Source organism: Ambystoma mexicanum, chromosome 7p (genome assembly GCF_040938575.1).
Source record: "Ambystoma mexicanum isolate Mex_15411 chromosome 7p, UKY_AmexF1_1, whole genome shotgun sequence".
Lineage (NCBI taxonomy): Eukaryota > Metazoa > Chordata > Amphibia > Caudata > Ambystomatidae > Ambystoma > Ambystoma mexicanum.
The window spans coordinates 164,397,254-164,418,230 of record NC_090939.1 but is presented as its reverse complement, the minus strand read 5'-3'; the positions used below and the strand labels follow the sequence as shown (position 1 = coordinate 164,418,230).

At 46.7% G+C, this 20,977-nt stretch overlaps 1 long non-coding RNA gene across 1 annotated transcript in view; it reads right to left on the bottom strand.

The window, feature by feature from the left end:
- The window catches only part of LOC138525786 (uncharacterized), a 122,475-nt gene extending 104,414 nt beyond the window's left edge, over positions 1 to 18,061 (bottom strand). The window contains exons 1-2 of the long non-coding RNA XR_011283432.1: positions 17,999 to 18,061; positions 17,246 to 17,324 (exon numbers count right to left, since the gene is read on the bottom strand). This is a non-coding gene — a long non-coding RNA (uncharacterized lncRNA). The remainder of the gene's footprint in view (positions 1 to 17,245; positions 17,325 to 17,998) is intronic.
- Between the last annotated feature and the right edge of the window lie 2,916 nt (positions 18,062 to 20,977).

The following is a 20,977-nucleotide window of genomic DNA, read 5'->3' as shown; positions in this document are numbered from 1 at the left end:
AACAAAGAAAGAACTAGATAGACTTGTAAGTGTGACCACATATAGTCCATTAAGCAACTTGGTGAGAAATACGATCAAGAAACTTTGGCGTCTCAAAGAATGCTGGTACTTTGAACAAAACACCACTCTTTGCAAACCACCTTGTGGAACCTCCCACCTGTACAAGGCCATCATCAATGTGGACAATGTGTAGTATGCCAATTGACAGAATCCAAGAAGGTTTTCAAACATAAGAACATCACATGGGTTCTAAGGGATCATACTAACTGCAACACAAAACAAGCCATCTATTGCATCAAATGCCCGTCTGGCTTGTTATATGTTGGAAAAACAATGAGAGCAGTAAAAACAAGAATCTCGGAGCATTGATTATGCATTAAGAATAATGTACCTGAGAAACCCCTTGTTGAACATTATAATCGGAAGAACCACAGTAACATGGATCTGAAGTGGTTTGTCTTACATAAACTGTCCACCACCCTAAGGGGGAGGAGACACAGATAGGACCGTGACACAATTAGAACAAAAATGTGTTCAGAGGTTAAAGATTGTGACAGATGGACTCAATGAAATGATATTTTTTTTATATGGCGCTCGTACACAAGTATTTCAGAGTGCGACCAGGCAAAAAGGGAGGATAACAAGGGAGAGAAAAAAACCCAGAAAAAACTAGGCCCACATTTAAGAAAGCGCAAGTGCATGGGAAAGGAAAATGGGGGAAAAGTGCAAGGAAGGGGGGAGCGGAAAGTGCGAAGCAGAGGAGATAAAACAAATAAATATTAAATAGAATAAATAATAAATAAGGGCTTTAAACCATGGTAGTGCAGCCAGCAAGTGGCAGGTGAAAGTTAGTCAGAAAGGTATATCTGATAAGTGCAGAAGGAACGTGGGAGGGGGACTATATGGGTACAGATACAGAACCCTAGTACCGATGGTAGCCTGGAGGTAGTGCAGGAGGGTGGCTGGGTGAGCAGGTACCTGGGCCCGAAAGAACAGAGGGTGGCCAGGTGCACAATGCCATGAGAAGAAACAGATCAACAGGGGAGAAGGGGGGCAAAGGCAGAGGCAAAGAGGAAGGTCTTGAGAAGTTTCCGGAACTGAAGATGTTTTTCCTCAAGTTTCAAGGTGGCCAGGAGGCTGTTCTAAGGGGAGGCACCAGCCGAAGACAGGGATGGCCAGGAGGCTGTTCTAAGGGGAGGCACCAGCCGAAGACAGGGATCTACCCCCAGCTCGTTATTTTGAAAAACGACTAGCCCTGAGGGAGTTAGAAGTAGAGGATCGAAGGGCTCGAGAGGGGAGGTATTTACGGAGGGATGGTTGTAGGTATTTTGGACCCAGCTCCCAGAAAGCCTTGTGGACAATGCAGAGGGTTTTAAATGTAATCCTTGCATCCACTGGGAGTCAATGAAGGGATTTCAAGGCTGGAGAGATACGATCCCAGGGCTTGAGGCCAAGGACAAGTCTTGCAGTCCTGTTCTGGCCAATGTCACTGTTGAGTGGAAACACTTCATATAGAATGATCCTTTTTGACACCCGTCTCTGGGCAGCACAGAATATGCACTACCAACACTTGCACTGCCCTCACCATTTAGTACCACGATAGGCAGTGTTTTTAAGTGATATTACTACAACACGTGTGTCTCTATACTGTTTAGTGAAAAATATTTTGTTCGATCATGCTATGTCTGTTACTTCCATCTCGGCTCAGACATTCGATTGATTTTCTGGATTCTAGTGGTTCATCTATGGGTTTATTACTACTTGCAAATAGATGTATCCACCTACCAAGCTCTGCTTTGTATCTTTACAATGTACCTGATGTTGTATTAGACACATAGGTAAATATTTTTCATTTTCTGAACAAAACATGTATTGTGTATTAGCTACGTTAACACACTAAGTGTGGTTTATTTCCAGACACTCAGTGGACCTCTTTTGTCATTTCAAACTAGATTTGATCTCAATGTGGTCATTTGTTGCAACCAACTCGGTATCACCACTTGTAAATAGGTTTGATTCACTGACCCAGTTCTGCTTTCCATCATCTACTGTAATTAACGTTATTTTTGAGTTACATGACTTGCTTTATGTTTCAGCCACATCAGTACACCACATGGCATGAGTGCACCCACTCCACCAAAGTTTGTTGGAAACGAGCACCATGGACCGCCCCCTCTTCACGATCTGCCTTCCCTCCCGTCCCGGCCCCCCTCTTCCCAAATCAACCCACCCTCCTTTGCATTCCCTACCATTCCCCTCTCCAAACACCAAGCCAGAGGGGCACAATGGCGAGCCAACCACCCTAAAACCACTCCTCCCCCAAACCCCACCACCGACCAACCAAGGATAACAATGCCCGCTCCCCTCAATATCATACCGGGGACATCCTGCCATGCAAACATCCACCCTAAGACCACTCCTCCCCTGAACCACACCACCGACCAGCCAAGGATAACCATCCCCGCTCCTCTCACTATCATACCAGGGACATCCCGCCCTGCAACACTCCACCCCCCGCCTTGCCCACAAACCCACGCCACCTTCCACCACGGACCACATTCTTTCCCCTCCCTAAAAACTGCACGCCTGGCCCTAGCAAGAACCGAAGCCGCATCCCTCTCCCCCTCTGACCCCCCTACCCTCTCTCACACTCCAATCGCAACAAAGAAACTAGAGAGGAAACGTACCTGGTCCCCCTCAATCTCTCAACACTCTTCACCGCCCCTGTCTCGACCCACCTCCACCTTTCCCCAATCACCTCCTTCCCCCATGGCTTCACCCTTCATGAAACCCCTCTCCCTCGACTTCTCATCAACAGCAACTGAAACTCCTAACCGCCCACAACACACCTTTAAATCCCCCAAACCAAACCCGATCATCCTAACACACGCAATCATCCAATCCGGCCCGAAGCGCACCATTTTGTCAGCGCGCCCACTATTCCCAACGATCATCACCCACACTACCCCGCCCCCTCTCCAACTTCCACTCTCTCCGCCAACACCCCCTTCCGCTCCAGCCCCAAGACCATCCTCGCCTGCCGATGTGAACTGCATCCTATTTAATGCCCGATCCGTAGCAAAAAACAGACACTGCATCTTTGACCTCCTCGCCTCTGACAAACCAGACCTGGTTTTCATCACCGAAACTTGGTTCTCGGACGACTTCGCCGCAATTGCCAATGAAGCCTTCCCCCCTGACTACTCCCTCATCCCACTGAACCGTCCCTCTAGAGAAGGGGGAGTAGCATTCGTCTTCAAGTCTCTCTTCCGCGCCTCAATCATCGACAACCAACCTTCCATTCCTTCCTGCGAATCTCTCCTCGTTAAACTATCCCTCTCCCCGTCGCTCTCACATAGCTTCCTAATTATCTACAGACCCCCTGGCTATGATAGACAATTCACAAACAACCTCTGCGACTCTATTGCCAACCTTTAACTAAACCATCCCAATCTCACCCTTCTTGGAGACTTCAACATATGGCTCGACATCCCCATCAACCCTATGACACACTCTCTGGTTGACGGTTTAGACGCAATGAAACTCCAACCCCACACAAATGGCCCGACTCACTATAAAGGACACACTCTTGATGCCATCTTTAGCTCCAACACCCGGATTCATTTAAACCCACCCACCCCTATCATCTGATCCGATCACTTCATTCTCTCTTTCACCATTCGCTCACCTGATCCCCTTTGCGTACTCAAATCCGAACCTCCAAATCTACGCAAATGCTGGAAAAAACGAATAATCGTGCCGGATCTAGCCAACGCCCTCCTCCAGTCTCCACCACCTACCTGCCAACTCAATAAACAACTAACCCCTGACGCCTTTGACTCGTGGCTCAATGCATCTCTGATGCAGCTCACACCCTCTTGCAAACCATCAACACGCTTCGGCCTTTTCCCCAGATGGTTCACTCCAGAGTTGAAGACCACTAAACAACTATATAAATACCTAGAACGCAAATGGCAGAATAACAAAACCCAGGAGAGCAAGGCCACCTTGGCCAGACACCTCTATCAGTACAAGGCCGAAATCTGGAAAGCAAAAAAAGCCCACTACAACTCCTGAATCCTAAACTGCAAAAATCCAAGCAAAGAACTCCACAAAATCATCTCCGAATTCACCAAACCCGCTTTCACCAGGACCCCCTCCCAATCACTGTGCGACTCACTCTCCCTCCACTTTTACACCACAGCTCTCGAAAGACAAATACTCTAGCCACCAAGCTAGCTCTCTTACATCTACCAGACAATACTTCCCCCATACTGCCCAGTCCATCAGTTGCGACCACTACCCGACCAACGTTCGAATTTTTAGTCCAATATCTCCAGAGCAATTTCTCAAACTTCTATCTGCCCGCAAACCATCTGGCTCTCCGCTGGACCCTTGCCCAGCCACAACCCTCAAAGAAATTTTCGCTTCCACCTGCGCAGAAGAACACGCTAGATCCATCATAAATGCCTCCTTATCCTCTGGTATCTTTCCCGACGAATTCAAAATGGTTCATGTCAAACCTTTAATTAAAAAACCTTTGCTCGACCCTCTGGAGCCCAAAAACTACCGCCCCATCTCAAACACCAGGTTCCTTGCCAAACACATTGACCGGACCGCCTACTCCCAACTAAATGCCTTTGTCGAAGCCAACAACCTCCTTGATCTCGCACAATCAGGTTTTAGAGCCTGTCACGGAACTGAAACCACCCTAACCTCAATCTGGGATGACCTTAAAATGACAGCAGACTCCACGGGATGCGCTGCACTAATCCTTCTTGACCTATCCGTCGCCTTTGACACAATCAATCACTCAATCCTCCTAGACCACCTCCACTCCCTAGGAATCCGTGGAACCGCCCTTAAATGGATAGCTTCATTTCTCAAAGATAGGTACCAAATAACGTTACTCTCCACCTATACCTCCCAAGCCAGATCAGTTGACACAGGAGTCCCACAAGGAGCATGCCTATCCGCCCTCCAATCTCTACCTGATCACCCTCCCACCGATAATTCAGCCACACAACATCCTGTGCTACAACTATGCCGACGACACTCAACTAATTCTAAAACTCCTGAACTCAAAACCCAACTACGGACCTGACCTGGCCTCCTGCCTCCTTGACATAGAACTCTGGATGTCCCAAAGCCACCTCATGTTAAACCCCTCCAAAACGGAAATCATGATATGTGGCAACTCAGAACTTCTTCCGCACCCGCTGCCCTGGCCATCCGCCATGGGCAACTCACCGACCCCCTCCAACTCAGTGAAAAATCTTGGATGCACCCTTGACTCTGATCTAGCACTCTCGCGCCAAGTCAACAACATCTCAAAGTCCTGCCACTACCACCTTAAAACCCTTAGGCGCATCTTTCCATATCTCTCCTTTCCCAACAGACTCTCCGCAGTCCAATCAATCGTTATATCAAGAATGGACTACGCAAACCCCCTATACCTCGGAGTCCACGCGTACCAACTGAATAAACTCCAAAGGACACAAAACACGGCTGCCAAATTGCTACTTGCGCTCGGCCCAAGAGACCACATCTCACCAGCCCTTAAGGCGCTGCACTGGCTCCCAGTAGCCCGAAGGGTGACCTTCAAAACCTTATGCATCTCCCATCGAGCACTGCATAAAACCGGACCTTAATATCTTCAAGACAAGCTAAAACCCTATCACCCCCCTCGCACACTAAGATCAGGCTCAGCCGGCCTCCTAGTCATACCAAAGACCAACTCAGTCAGGTTAGGCGGATCATCATTCTCAGCCTTGGCCCCCACACTATGGAACTCACTCCCACCCAACATCCGCCTAACCGAGGATTTAACGTCTTTCCGCAAACTTCCCCTAAAAACCAACCTGTCCCAAAAAACCCAAACAGACTAACAGCAACTCAATGGCACCAATCCAACAAACTACCTAATGCAAGAAATTGACAGCTAATAATCCCCAATATAAACTAGAACGACAACCAGAATTAAATGAATAAAGTAGATCAAAGCAGTGAAATGGTTAATAAGAGTAAATCTTACGGAATCAGTAACGAGATTTAAACTCCTGAAATAGACAGAATGCATGACGAGTGTACAAAGTGAATGGCATGGATGAAATAGTTAGAATAGATGAAGCAGGTGGAGCTGATGAATGCGCTGAGTGGAAGAATGCATGAATGGAAGAACAGATAACTATATTGTTCGAATGAATGTGGAAATCGAATGAATATGTAGATCAGATGAGTGTATAGAATGGATAAACATATTTAGCGGATGAGTGTGTAGAGCGGACGAGCGTGTAGCGCTCATGAGTGCGTAAACACAGAGAAGCGAGTAGAGCGCAGGAATGGGTAAGCATGATGAATGTGCAGAACGGATGAGCGTAAACCGGATGAGTGTGTAGAACAAAGGAGTATGTGGAGCGGATGAGTATGTAGAGTGCACAAGTGTGGATAGCAGATGAATACGGAAGTGCGGAGAGTGTTAGATAGCCAGAGCAGATGAATGTATAGAATGGTAGGGTCTATAGAGCGGAATGAGTGTATAGGGCGGAATGAGTGTATAGGGCAGAATGAGTGTAGAGGGCGGAATGGTATATAGGGCGGAATGGTATAGATGGTGGATGTGTGTATAGGACGGATGAGTGTATGGGGCGGATGTGTGTAAGGAGCAGATGGGTATTTGGAGCGGATGTGTAAATGGAGCGGATGAGTGTATGGAGCGGATGAGTGTATGGAGCGTATGGGTGTATGGAGCGGATGAATGTATGGAGCGGATGAGTGTATGGAGCGGATGGGTGAATGGAGTGGATGGGTGTAGGGAGTGGATGGGTGTAGGGAGTGGATGGGTGTAGGGAGTGGATGGGTGTAGGGAGTGGATGGGTGTAGGGAGTGGATGGGTGTAGGGAGTGGATGGGTGTATGGAGCGGATGGGTGTATGGAGCGGATGGGTGTATGGAGCGGATGGGTGTATGGAGCGGATGGTTGCATGGAGCGGATGGTTGCATGGAATGGATGGGTGTATGGAATGGATGGATGTATGGAGCGGATGGGTGTTTAGAGCGGATGGGTGTATAGAGTGGATGGGTGTATAGAGCGGATGGGTGTATAGAGCGGATGGGTGTATAGAGCGGATGGGTAGACGGAGCGCATGGATAGATGGAGCGCATGGGTGTATGGAGTGCATGGGTGTATGGCTCGCATGGGTGTATGGAGCGCATGGGTATATGGAGCGGATGGGTGTATGGAGCGGATGGGTGTATGGAGCGGATGGGTGTATGGAGCAGATGGGTGTATGGAATGTATGGAGCGGATGGGTGTATGGAGCGGATGGGTGTATGGAGCGGATGGGTGTTTGGAGCGGATGGGTGTTTGGAGCGGATGGGTGTATAGAGCGGATGGGTGTATGGAGCAGATGGGTGTATGGAGCGCATTGGGTGTATGGAGCGCATGGGTGTAAGGAGCGCATGGGTGTATGGAGCGCATGGGTGTAAGGAGCGAATGGGTGTATGGACCTGATGAGTATATGGAGAAGATGAGTGCGCAGAGCAGATGAAGGTGTAGAACAGATGAGTGTATGAGATGAATATATAGAACAGGATATTGCTGTTGGATGCGTGAAAAGCATGAGTACTTAAAGCAGATGAGTGCGGAGAGGGGATGAGTGCATGGAGCGGATGAGTGCGTGAAGCAGATGAGTGCGCAGAGGGGATGAGTGCGCAGAGGGGATGAGTGCGCTGAGGGGATGAGTGCGCAGAGGGATGAGTGCATAGAAGGGGTGAGTGCGGAGAAGTGGTAAGTGCGTAGAGGGGGTGAGTGCGTAGAGGGGGTGAGTGCATAGAGAGGGGGTGATGTCGTAGAGAGGGGGAGTGCGTAGCGCGGATGAGTGCGTAAATCTCAGAGAAGCGAGTAGAATGCAAGAATGTGCAAACCAGACGAATATGCAGGACAGATGAGCGTAAACCGGATGAGTGTCTATAACAGATGAATACGTGGAGCGGACGAGTATGTAGAGCCCACGAGTGTGGATAGTGGATGAATGTGGAAGGGCGGAGAGTGTGTAGATCGCCGGAGCAGATGAATGTACAGACCTGGCAAATGTATAGAGCACATGAGTGTATAGACCGCATGAGTGTATGGAGTGGATGAGTGTATGGAGTGGATGAGTGTATGGAGTGGATGAGTGTAGGGAGCAGATGAGTGTAGGGAGCGGATGAGTGTAGAGAGCGGATGGAGCGGATGTGTAGATGAGCGTATGTGTAGAGGAGCGGATGAGTGTATGGAGCGGATGAGTGTATGGAGCCGATGAGTATATGGAGCAGATGGGTGTGCACAAGAGTGCATGCGTGGGGCGGACAAGAGGTCATGTGTGGGGCGGACAAGAAGGCATGCGTGGGGTGGACAAGAGGGCATGCGTGGGGCGGACAAGAGGGCACGTGCGGGGTAGACTGGAGCGCGCGGGGCAGACCGGAGTTGGACGGACTGGAGCGCATAGAATTGCATGACGTATAAAGTATGGCTTAGAATGCAGAGAGAGTTTGAAAGAGCATATAACCCATCATATCACACCACCACGCTTACTCTCGCCTTTACATCACCACTCAACTAGAACACAGAGATACTATGACACCATTCGGTATAACTGTTCTCATACCAACATCCGCCGCTCTCTGCACATCATTCTAAGTAAACACTGCTGGTTTCACACACCCCAGCCAGGCGTTCTCCTCAGGCCTAACGCAGCCGCAGCCGTTCTGGATAAAACCTGCCAGAACGAACACATTCTCCTGATCTCTCAACCACCACACCTACCACTAAGAAGCAGCTTTTACACGAATACCACACAAGCTGCACACATACCCGTTGCTCACATGCACCTTTGACTCTCTCTACTCTCTCTACTGATCTGAACTTCGGTTCCCAAGGGCGTTCAACCTACCAGCGCCTTCAGACCATACCAATGGTGCAAAATAACATAACATAACATAACATGTTTGTTACCAAACCATTACTGGAGCCCATGATCCAAGATGCCGATCTATATGCGTCAGGGCCATCAACACACTTTTTTGCCACAACTCCTCATCTATGGTCGCTTATACATACCGCCTGCATTCTGCTTCAATTGTGTTCTTACAGCTACTACTATCGGTGAGTTTGTATAAATCATGCATTCTTGGTCATAACACACTGACTCTTTCTAATCACTGTCGTTTACCATGACGACCACACTAAAATCACATGTTTTTCTAACCACATTTAGTGTCATTATGCAAATACACATCTAAATTACTTCGGCATCAAAATGGCCACCGCCATAGAAAGCTGCCGTTTCTATGGCAACCCACAGAGCCCTGCAACATTGAGGACGAGAGGCCACACGTTGTCTCCGGCTGGCTGCAGGACTCTGCACGAGCCACGCCAGGTATTTCTCTTTCAAACTCATTTTGCCTTATTTGAGCGATCGATCATGGGGATCTTTTTACATCACTATGGGACCCGATTCGGCAACTCTGCATGAACCACGATACAATCGCCACACCGATGTTACTATATTTCGATTCAGTAATATTGTCCCGCGATTTGTAGTGGAACACTAACACACACTCTCCCGATAGATATAGTTGTTACACCTAAATTCCTTTTGTTCACAGGCAGTACCCGATCGTCTGGCTTATCACTATATCTCTGTGCCTTGTTGTGGAACACTAACACACACTCTCCCTCTGGTCCTACTCCTATGGGTTATCCTCATGGGCACTCCCATATAATTGCGGGACAGCACCCGCTAGCAGCCAGTTGTCTACTCCAGCACGCAGTCATGGGGAGGCGCTTTTTTCTTTATAGTCAACATGCTTTATGCTCCATACACGCTGTGACCTGGTTCTTTTGGGCTCCTTTCTATCACCGTATTTACCAGGTCCCCCCAAGACAGGGGTCTTATCCCTACCTCTCTTTTTTCCTTCCATAGTCTTTCTGTGGATAGTGGCACGAAGTCCACTTTATGGTGATTCATCTCCTCATGACCTAGTATCTCCTGACTCGTCCATTGTACAGGCTTAAGACTGGTAAGAGAATGCCTCTAATCCCTTCCTCTCATCAATGAGTTGAATACAATAGAGATCTATATTTTTCTCTCTCACACTAGTGTCTGGCCATAATTTACAAACTGGACACACTCTGGAACTGTCTCCCACTCCTCTCTGAAGACGTGGACTCTCAGATTGCATGCCATTGTGCATATGACGGCTGCTGCGTTTCGAAACAGAAAAAAAAAGAAGTTGGAAAAAAGATGGCAGACGGGAAAGGGAAAACGTAGTCCATTTTCCCTTTCCATGGCGGCCATCGGGAGCGGACGGGCTGGGAACAGAAGTGTTTCCAGCGCGTTCGTTCCAAGAAAAGAAGAAAAAAGAAGGTAAGGGGGGTGGGGAGGGGATAGTTTGCGGGGGAGGTGGGTGGAGGAAAACAAACTTAACTGAGTCCCCGCTGGGGGACGAAGGCAGCCTCCAGCCATGGGGAGGCTCGGAGCGGGGATTGGCCTGTTTCGAGCCTCCTCATTGGCTAAGGGGCTGCCACGCCCCTCGCCGGGAACAGAGTATCCGGCACGCACGGTGTACACGGGAATACCGTGTGCCCGCACGTTGTATTCCCGGTGTGCAGTGCGTTCCGGGTACTAATGGCTGTTTATATGTTCAATGTGGATTAAAAGTAGCAGTCATATTATCCATTTTTGTGTCTACTGACTGTCAGGAGTTAGTGCTCTTCCTTTTTGGGTTTACATGACCTTGCTCAATTGTGTTTGATACCAATCCGTAACGTATCTATACCATAGGTACACAATTGGGTACTGTTTTCACATAGATCCGTTAATACTATTCCAGCTCATGTTAGACAATGCACAAATAATTGGGTTAATACCATATTAAGTTTAGCAGCAGACATACAAATGCAACTTAACATTATACAAAACTTTCAATTGACAAAACAAAACTTTTTTAAAGGACCTTAACAAAAAGACGAATGTATGCTGTCTTAGTACAACATAACGTACACACCATTGTACACATATCAAACAAGTATACAATCAGCATCAAAGGTTTTAAGCATTTTTTCTGCACTGTTTTAATTTGATGAGGCAATGCAAATGAACTGGTCAATTTAGGTTTCAGCTAATGAGGGACCTCACAGCAATTGGATCAACCCTTCAGGACCAATGCATATTTGATCGGTTCACACCCTTGAATATAGGAATATGTTTATATGGGAGCTTAACCAATTGGATAATTATCCATGTTCATGCTTCACCTTTTTTAATAAAACGTTTTTTGAAGGGTGACTGGCCCACCGTATTAAAAAAAAAAAAAATCCACTGCAAATTTGTATATATATTACAGGATTGGCAATTGTGACACTGAAGTTATGGTTAAATTGAACTCTGTACAGGAAGCACACTTTTTGGGGATTATAACTTTGGCAACATCTGATGAATCTGCACCAAACTTTGGCAAACAAAAATATACACCCAACTCTAAACTGTCTTTGCAATTATCGGTGCGGTTAATCTGATTGACTTAAATGGTTAAACAATGTCTGTCATACCTACACCATGAACCGCTGGATGGATTTTCTCCAAACTTGAGCGAGGAGCAGCAACCTGGTCCCAAAAATGTGCTTTTGCAAATTTGGTATTAATGTGTCCAGCAGAATGTTTTAAGGTGGACAAACCTAGTGAACTCAGTATAGTCTGCAGACTTACTTCAGTGTCCTCTGAAGTTGTTGAACCAATCAGGCGGTACATACCAGTTGCAGACGCTGCACAAAGGCAGTGGTTGGTCAATAGAGAAACGTGATGAATGTCAACAAAATGGATGCCATGTCGGATATACGCCATGTACACACAATCCACAAACATCGTGTTTAAGAAAGTATTCAAAAACACAACATTACATTTGTCTCACACATGAACAAACCTCTTTGGCATTGAGGAGTGAGGAGAATTGGGTGGAATATGTGTTTCAAGGAGCGTGGTTTGGTTTCCGCTGGTCTTTGACACTTAAATGTTCGGGCACACATAGCAGTGTTCAATGCCACCCAAATACTAGGTTCCTCAAAGAACGGAACACTTAATTTGTCTCTCATATAAAACAGCCATGGCATGAGCTGGTCCGGAGCTAGCCAGGGCAGAGCCTCGTTAGTCAAACATTTTCTTGAGATGCAGTTCTGCGTTGTCTCACTAAATCCACCGTGAGAAGCACCTGCCCCGAATTTAGTGAAGAGCACTCATGAGTGTGGTATGTATAACATGCAAACATATGAAAATGCACCTTCGCTTGCAAATTCCTGAAAACTGTACAAGCACTTTAAACACTATTCTCCAGTGACTGTGGTGTTCTTTGTACAGCACCCACTGTAATCTGCACTTATTTCAACATCATATCCTAGACCAACTCAACACTCCAAAAGTTAAATTACACTTTACCAGAAATGTCATGATCAGTTTTGTTGAGTGATGGGTTAGTAAAACAAAGATATGTCTGATGAGGTGTGTTAGTATTACTGAACTTTTGATGACAATGGCGGTCACTTTTGAAACCGCTGGAGTTTAAAAGTAAAGCCTAAAACCAAGTTGTAATCCCTGTATTCTTTGCTTTTATGCTCTGGGGGATTTTAATTCCATTTGGAGGCAGAATGGGGGCACGGAAAGTGAAACACGTTTCTGTGGTGCGCTTCCCCTTGGCCTTGAAATAGCACATGGTGTTCCGCCAGCATGTATTTTCATGCTGGCAGAAAGCCAATGCATTCCAATGGAATCTGTGTGACAAATCAACTTCCAGGGCACCAGTGGTCCAGAGATGAATATTGGTTTCTAAACCACACCTCTAGTACACCAGAAGGGATCTGAAAAGATTGGAATAGAAGTGAATTATAAGACCTCCTTTTCCAATTTTGGTAACTTGGACGCAACAGCATTTCCCAATGATAAAAGGGACTGTCCAGGCAAGGTTGTATACAAATCTCTACTTTATTATTACTACAACTGACAGTTCTAACACACTACAATTACAACCCACACTGTAAAGGAACAAATAGGACACACAGTTTCACGATGGAAAGGGAAGCACTCTCGATACTGTCAGGAGAGTAGCTGTTAAAGTAATCGGTCTTATCGTTCAAGATTATTTGGTTCCCGTACAAAAGGGGCAAATGGTCTTAACTGTCTCTAGGGGCCGTCAGTGAAGGACCATGCGGCAGAACCACAATGTACCTGGTGCTGAAGACGTTCTTGGTGCTCAACAGCGTTGAGGCGGTTCCAGGCCGCTTCACAGCCGTGATACAGAGTGAGTGGCAGGAGACAGCTGTGGATACCAGGCGCCCAGCAGTTCGGCAAGCGAGGCTGGACAGTCGTCTGCAGGCTGTTCGGCACGGCAGTTTGGGGTCAAGAATCATTGTCTCTGCGCTGGTTGGCGGATCTGGAATGCTTGTTGAGGCATCTCAACAGTCAGCGGTGCAGCCGGATGGGATTTGAGGAATCGACTCTCCCGGAATTTTCCTTACAAAGATTGATACTGGATGATGCTTGTGTGGCACTCCTCCTAGCTTCTTCGCAGGGCTCGTGTCCTTTCAAGGCGGACGGCCCAAAGCTCAGGAGAGTGTTAGCAGGCAACGGCCTTATCCTTTATCCAGAGACTCTCCAGCACTTCCCACCTAGGTAGCTTGCTGTCATAACCTAGCAGGGCACGCTGTCTGCTGGCTGTGTACCAGTTCTGGAGCTGCTGGATGGGTCCTCTGAGGTGGGATACTCCCTCTGTTCCCTGTGAGATGTTTAGGGGAGAGATTTTGCTTCCCTCTTGTAACTCCTGGCCTTCCTCCACTGCTGTACGATAAAAGGTAGACTGTATCTTCAGCTCGGGTCCAAATGAGTCCTTCTTCTTACTCCTTGCCTAGTCTTCAGATAATCTGATCAGTGATCATTGAGGGGCTGAGCACTCTTTTAAAGCCAAACGGGGCCCAGGGATTGGTGTAGGCCAAGGCTAACTTAATTGAGCTAATCCTGGGTCCCCATCAACAATCTTCAGTGATGCTTCAGGTCAGAATCAGAGCGCTTGGAAAGAGACAACAGACAGGGAAAGGATGACAACATATACTTCTAAGTCCCACCCATCTTCCTGCCTGCTCTACATCAAAGTGTCTCCCTAATTATCTGAGCCCTATGCAGCGCTTGATCACGACATGTGCCTCCTTTGAAGTAGGGGCTAGCAGGCAGACTTTTGTCTCCTACAATTCACATACTTCCCTGCTCTGAAAGGAGTGTTTCCAGACAGGACATTCACCTCCCTTTCATAGCAATTAGGGGTGTTATTACCAAGTTGACACATTGCATTACAAAGAGGTGTTGGTGCATGGTCTCCATTGTCACATCCTGCACCCAGGGGTTCCCTGTGGCCTGCTAATTAACATTCTTCAGTGTTTGCCGCCACCAGCAAGGTTTGACAATGGAGATGCAAATCCATGGGGCCTTTAAATTTTAACCAGGCTGCCCACGCCCAAAAGCCTTTGATGTAACCGTGGCTGTCAGGTGTCAGCTACACATGACAGGGGAGGGAGGCGCTGGTAAACTGTGTCCTCCCAGAGTACATGACTATTTTTCTGCTGTGCAGTGAGCGTGGAAAATATGTGCGGTAATGGCCCCACATATTTTCGGAGGTTGATCTCCCATCATTATTCTTTTAAGCAAACAAAGAAAGCCCAGGCGAGCACACTCTTTCTGTGCGGATGGTAGAATCCTTCACAATCTGCCTGACATTGTGAGGTGTCCTTAACAAGGGAAGATACGTCTGCAATGAGAGAAGCTATGTCTTGGAAGCAAGACAACGTGGAGCAACACAGGTTCGATCCCTGGGTGCATGCTTAGAAACCTCTGGGTATTAAGCGCATTGTAAATAACCGCTTATAATTATAACTCTCTTTAGGAAGAAGCTATGTTCTTGGAGGCTGAATCCAAAATTTAAGTCTCAATAAAGGAAACTCGTCCCCTGGTGTTAGGGTAAATTCGGGGGTCGGCTAAACTGTAGCTAGGGTCCGTGGACCTCCAGCCCTCATAAAGGGCCTAACTCCTTCCGATGTCCCATAGAAGTCGAGGTCCACACAAGGAGCAAAGGGTTACTGCTGTTTTATTATAGCAAACAAGCAGGGAATCACAAGCATGGAGCAAAATCCAGTCCAGGCACATCTCCCCGATTTTGGGCTTGAAGGCCACTTTTATACACTTGTGATGTCACAATCAGCGTCACTTACCAAAATCCTTCCCTGAACCTAACGCCACTCTGGGTTGGTTCCCTGAGTGGTAGGTCCAGTATAGAAACATATAGTGGGCCTCATCACGAGTTGGGTGGTAACGCCTGTGCTATTAGCGCTGGTGTTAATAGCCCTTCCGCCAAACCCCCCGGCGCTAATAGCGCGGGATCACGGGTTTGGTGGAACGGGTATTGCCCATTCCCCACTGAGCCCATTCGGGAATTCCCCATTCCCCATTGGGCTCAATGGGGAATTTTCGCACTCTTACCGCCGGCGGATTTACCGCCGGCGGTAATAGCGCACATTTTTGGCGGATTTACCCCCAGCTCAGAGCTGGGGAGAAATCCGCCGAAGCCCTGATTTGGCGGACCCTTTAATCCAGCTGTAATAGCGCTACTGCTGGATTTAAGGGTTACCGCCAAACTCGTGATGAGGCCCAGTGTGCAGTGTTACTGGTGGACACTGTATCAGGTGGTAGACTTGGATCATCCCTAAAAATTGCTATCTGAAAAGTGTTACATTAGAGAGCCCGATGATTGGCTGGGGATTCCCACCGCCAGCCCCTATCCTCCCGTGTCCTCATTGGTCATGCCGCAGGCCCCCAAGCCTGGGACTACCGTTGTTCCCAGCCCGTAAGACTCCTGCTCTTGTACAGTGTGTATCAACAAGGTGTGACTATGTGACAGTTTTTAACAATGGGGTGCTTCTATTAATACCATGAGAGCGGTCCATTCCCAGCGCATGCTGTAAGTGGATTGTTGCAATTTGTTGCGAGCTCGGTCCCAAACGTGAGACGGCCGCGTCTTCCCAGCTTCGAGGTCTTGGTACCATGTCAGTTCGGCCGAGTCAAGTGTGAGAAGACCGTTGGTGAGGCCCAATTACTTCGATTTAATTTGTATTTTGGCTTGGAATATTCTCTCCGATAGCCAGTCTCACCGTGGTGCGGTGGGTGAGGAATGTCACTTGAAACATCATGGCCTTTGGCGGCAGCGGTCCCTGCTAGGGCTATTCTGCTTGCACAGCATCTTGCGGCTTGGGATGTTTGTGAGAAGATTCTGGCTTGCTGGATTTTCCCAAGGCCTACTTCGGCTCCGATTATGTATTCAGCGTAATTGTCCATAGGGTTAGGGCATAACATGGTCGTTCAGGTCCCTTGAGTGCTCCTATCCATCCATAGGGTTAATTGCGTGAAGCATCTACAAGCATATGCACAAGCTCTTCTGTCATCTTGTGTTTCTTCAGTGCTGTAGCGAGCCTCCATGGCAAAATGATAAACATGCAGACAGTATGCATATGTCACTGTCCTCTAGCTCATAGAACTGTACGTGCGTGTTCTTCATGTGGATTGGTGTGTGAGTGTCCCGAATGTGCAGGTTGTACATGTGCTTCCTGCCTAACGCAGCTATGTCGTCATGATGTCTCTAACGACCTGCAACATGGTTTGCAGGAGATTCAGTCGATTCAGTCCATATAATCAGCTCCAACTCGGTCTTGACTGTGGTCGCTTGGTTTGCGTAGAGTCCACACCATCGGCGGGTTATATGGTCAGGTAGCTGGGTAGTGCGTTACAACCAATGATCAATTTTTACAAACAAAACAGGTAAATCTAACCTGTGCAAAAAGACATCTCAATGTACATTTTTTGTTACACCAGTGGCCATTCTTTGTGTGTAGTTATGTAGAATAGCTCCACAGCTTAATCACAAGATCTACATACGTTTCAGTCGTAGTATAGTGGCCGTAGTTCAATTGGCTCACAATTCATTCACCTTCTTCAGGATCTAGCCAGACCTCAAATCTGTTCTGGTCTACTAACATTAGGTGAACAATGTCTTCCGGTAAACATCTACAAAATCAAACAAACTATAACATCACATTACTCTCTAGCCCCTTACTCTTAATGACAAAGAACACTTGTGTGTATATATCAAAAAGGACTATACTAGTTGGCACTCACCTTCAACATCCAATTTATGGGGGTAGTGTCAACAGGGGATCTTATCCTTCAGGCTTCCAGCAAATACATCAAGAACAGCCTGAAACAGAACAGGAGAACACAATGAACACGGTTCTCCTTATCTTATCAATCTAAGTTAATGCATCCATCACTTCTGCATAATGACAATGGGTGAACATCCACTCACACATTCATGAGAGTTGACCACTAAGCGTTGGTTCCTCTCTTCATCTGACTCATGAGTTCCTTAAGGGTCAGTCAGTTAAGTCAATTTCCAACTGATCATGAAGAAGGGTAATGAAGAAGGGTAATGTCTCTTTTATACTCGAACATACGGTTTAACTCCTACCCCCATGGGCATACGTGCAAATCACTGGAATGAGGCTATTTAAGGTACATGCTTGTCTTGTGAGGCTGTTTACTGCTTATGTAACCAGTGTGTGCTCGCACCCTAATGCCTCGTGTGCGTCCTCTGTTGTGCTGAGATCTTATAAAACCCTGTGCTTATACGGACAGCGTTGCATGATGATTGAATTACACTTGCGGTGTACCTCGGACCTTCTTACCGTGTGCCGTCCACTGATGTGCTCTGATCACATAACACCCAGTGCTTATAAGGCAGCATTGTTTGCAGACTGAATATACATGAAGGAATGCGCTAATAATTATACGGAGACAGTGCATACTTATTGAATATACCAAGGGAATCACTGAGAAATTAATTGCAGCCGGGGCCATCAAAACAGTGCTTACCTGGCTGCTCTGTCTAGTTGATACTGGCATCCTCCTCCTCTCTGAGTGGGCCGGGCAAAATCTATGGAGCCCTTGAGAATAGCGAGGACCCAATGGGCGTCGCTACCTAGTCTATGATGGAACTAGAAAGAGGACTAACAGATCCCCACATCGAAGCATACTGGATCTATGAAATAAATCAATGGGGGCGCTCAATGCAGCTACCCCTTGTTAAGTATTATCTGTGTGTAAAGTCCAACAGCAATATTTTAGTTGGAAAGTATCGCATCGGGTAAGAATTGCCCTTGAAGTGGAACGGCAGCTGACCAATGGTTGAAATCAATAAATGCAATGGGCTCCAACATTAGACCGTGGAGTCAGCCACTCGGCCCTAGTGCTCACCGAGTGCTGGTGAAAGCAGACAAAATGACATTTTTGGAAAAAATTATTTTGGACAAAATTAATTTGGAAAAAATTTGATTGGAAACAATTAAAGAAATTATAGACAGAATGGAAAACCTCAAAGTAGGTTAGTCCAAACTGGACTATTGTGGAAGCATCCACGTAGTGTAGGGTGCAGCAGCACCCAGAGATCATTTTATTTATTTATTTAAATTTTTATAGCGCCAACATGCCCGTGGGCCTCAGGGCTCACACAAAGACAAGACAAAGACAGACCGGCACTTGAGGCAGAAGAGGAGAAAAGAGTCGATGAGTTATTCCAAGTTAAAGAGTGAGTTTTTATGGCACATTTGAACACAGTATAGCTCTGGATCTGCCGTATCCGGGCTGGAAGTGTGTTCCAAAGAAGGGGACCCTGAGCATCCAGAGTGGTACCTCCAAATTTGGCTGTCCTGAATTTGGGGTGTTTAAGAACGATCGCAGTGGATGAATGAAGATTCCTCACATTAGGCTTATTGCTAATACGACCTGACATGTATGTAGGACTACTTAGACTAAGGCATTTGTGGGTCGCAGTGAGCATCTTGTGTGTTATACGATGTTTGACTGGAAGCCAATGAAGTTTTTTCCTAAAAGTGGATATATGTGTTCGACAAGATTGATTAAAGATATTACGCACACCATTATTCTGAGCCACTTGTAGTGATTGGATGCTAGAGGCTGTGGTGCCCGCTAGGAGACTATTACAGTAGTCTAATTTCGAATTAATCAGTGCAGTGGACAGGAGAGCACAGTTCTCTTCTGAGATGAATGGGCGAATATATCCTATTTTCTTGTTTATAAGACTGCAGCTGGACTTAATGCTGGAAACATGGGATTTCATGGAGAGTTCTTCATCAAGGACAACTCCTAAGGTCTTGACTTTCTTTTGGACGGTGATAATATTGCCGGCAATATGGAAACTAGCATAGTTGGAGTCAAGTTTAGTCAGAGTATTTTTAGATGCTACAATGAGGAGTTCAGTCTTTTTGTCGTTCAGAGCAAGAGAGTTACAGGCCATCCAATCTTGTATGGTTTTATACATATCATGATTGGTGGGCCCCCTCAACTGAAGATGCTAAGAAGTGGCTTGATAGGTTGATGACCGGTGGCAAGTGCACGATCAGTACAACAATCAGCATCTGAGTGGATCAACGTGGCGCTGACTGGGGTTTATGATACTATCAATTTACTCCACTCAATCGAGAGGATCAGACCCTGTTTCACAGTGTCCAGGGAATAAATCCATCTTTGTTCGGCCCGATGCAACCATGTCGACATATCCCCTCCCCTCTTGGGCACTTATGTCATGGTCCATGTGTCCGAGTTTGTTGAAACGATCAACCAGGGGTTTATCCTCAATTTTGTTACGGATACATGACCGGTGTTCTGAGATATGCTGCCGCACTTGTCGTGTTGTTTTCCCCACATACAACATGTTGCACGGGCACATACTTATGTACACAGCATTTTTAGTGAGGCAGTTTGTATGCCCTTTCATTTTCCATTTGACATTGCCATGTTCAAAGTTTTTTCTTGTTTCTGTAAGGGACGGGCCGCACAACTGCCACACTTGTAGTGCTCAATGCTGGGTAGTAAACCCCATTGGTTTCTCACTGCCTGATTCACTTCCATGTCAGTGTAAGTGTGAACCAGTCTTTGTCTTAGATTAGTATGGCATTTAAAGGCAAACAGGTTTTTTTTTGCCAAAGAGCCCGTCTGTTTTACCAAGTGCCAGTTTTTAATTAATGCTTTTCTTAAGCATATTGCTTATAGGCGAGTACGTAGACACACAGATCAAGCAATCATTAATTGGTCTCACTCTAGGGGCATGGCATATGTCATGATGTGTATTCGCTGCCCTCTTGTAGTGCTCTTTCACAAGTATTTTGGGGTAACCCCTGTTCTCCTTTAGAATGGTTGAATTTTCTTGAAAATCATTCACATTACTGCAGTTCCTACGAATCCGTAGGAACTGACCATATGGTAAGTTCAGTTTGAGTCCGTTGGGATGGAAACTCGAATAGTGTAAAAGACTGTTCTTATCTGTTTTCTTCCTAAAGAGTGTGGTCTCCAATGCTGTATCATTTGTCCAGATCATAAGGTCTAGAAAACTCACTTGTTTGTGATCCCACTCGATGGTCAATTTTATATTGGGTTCGCATGTATTGACACACTCAAAAAACAACAGCAGGGACTTGCTCGACCCTCTCCAGACTAGAAACACATCATCAATAAAACGTTTCCAGATGACTATCTTATCTCCAAAGTCTTGTTGTTGTAGACTGTTTTCCACGGCCAAGATACGTACATCTTCAAAATTAGCCATGTACAGATTTGGCACGTCAGGTGCAAAAGTGGCACCCATGCTCATGCCCCTTAGTTGTTTGTACAGTTGTTTTTTGAACAAAAAGAAGTTCTCACTCATCGCTAATCTAGCACATTCAAGGATAAACCCTGTCAGTGGTGCATGGGGGGGTGGCTCATTTATCCAAAAATGTCGCTAATACATCAAGGCATTGCATCTGGGGAATGGAGGTACAAAGTGACTCTATATCC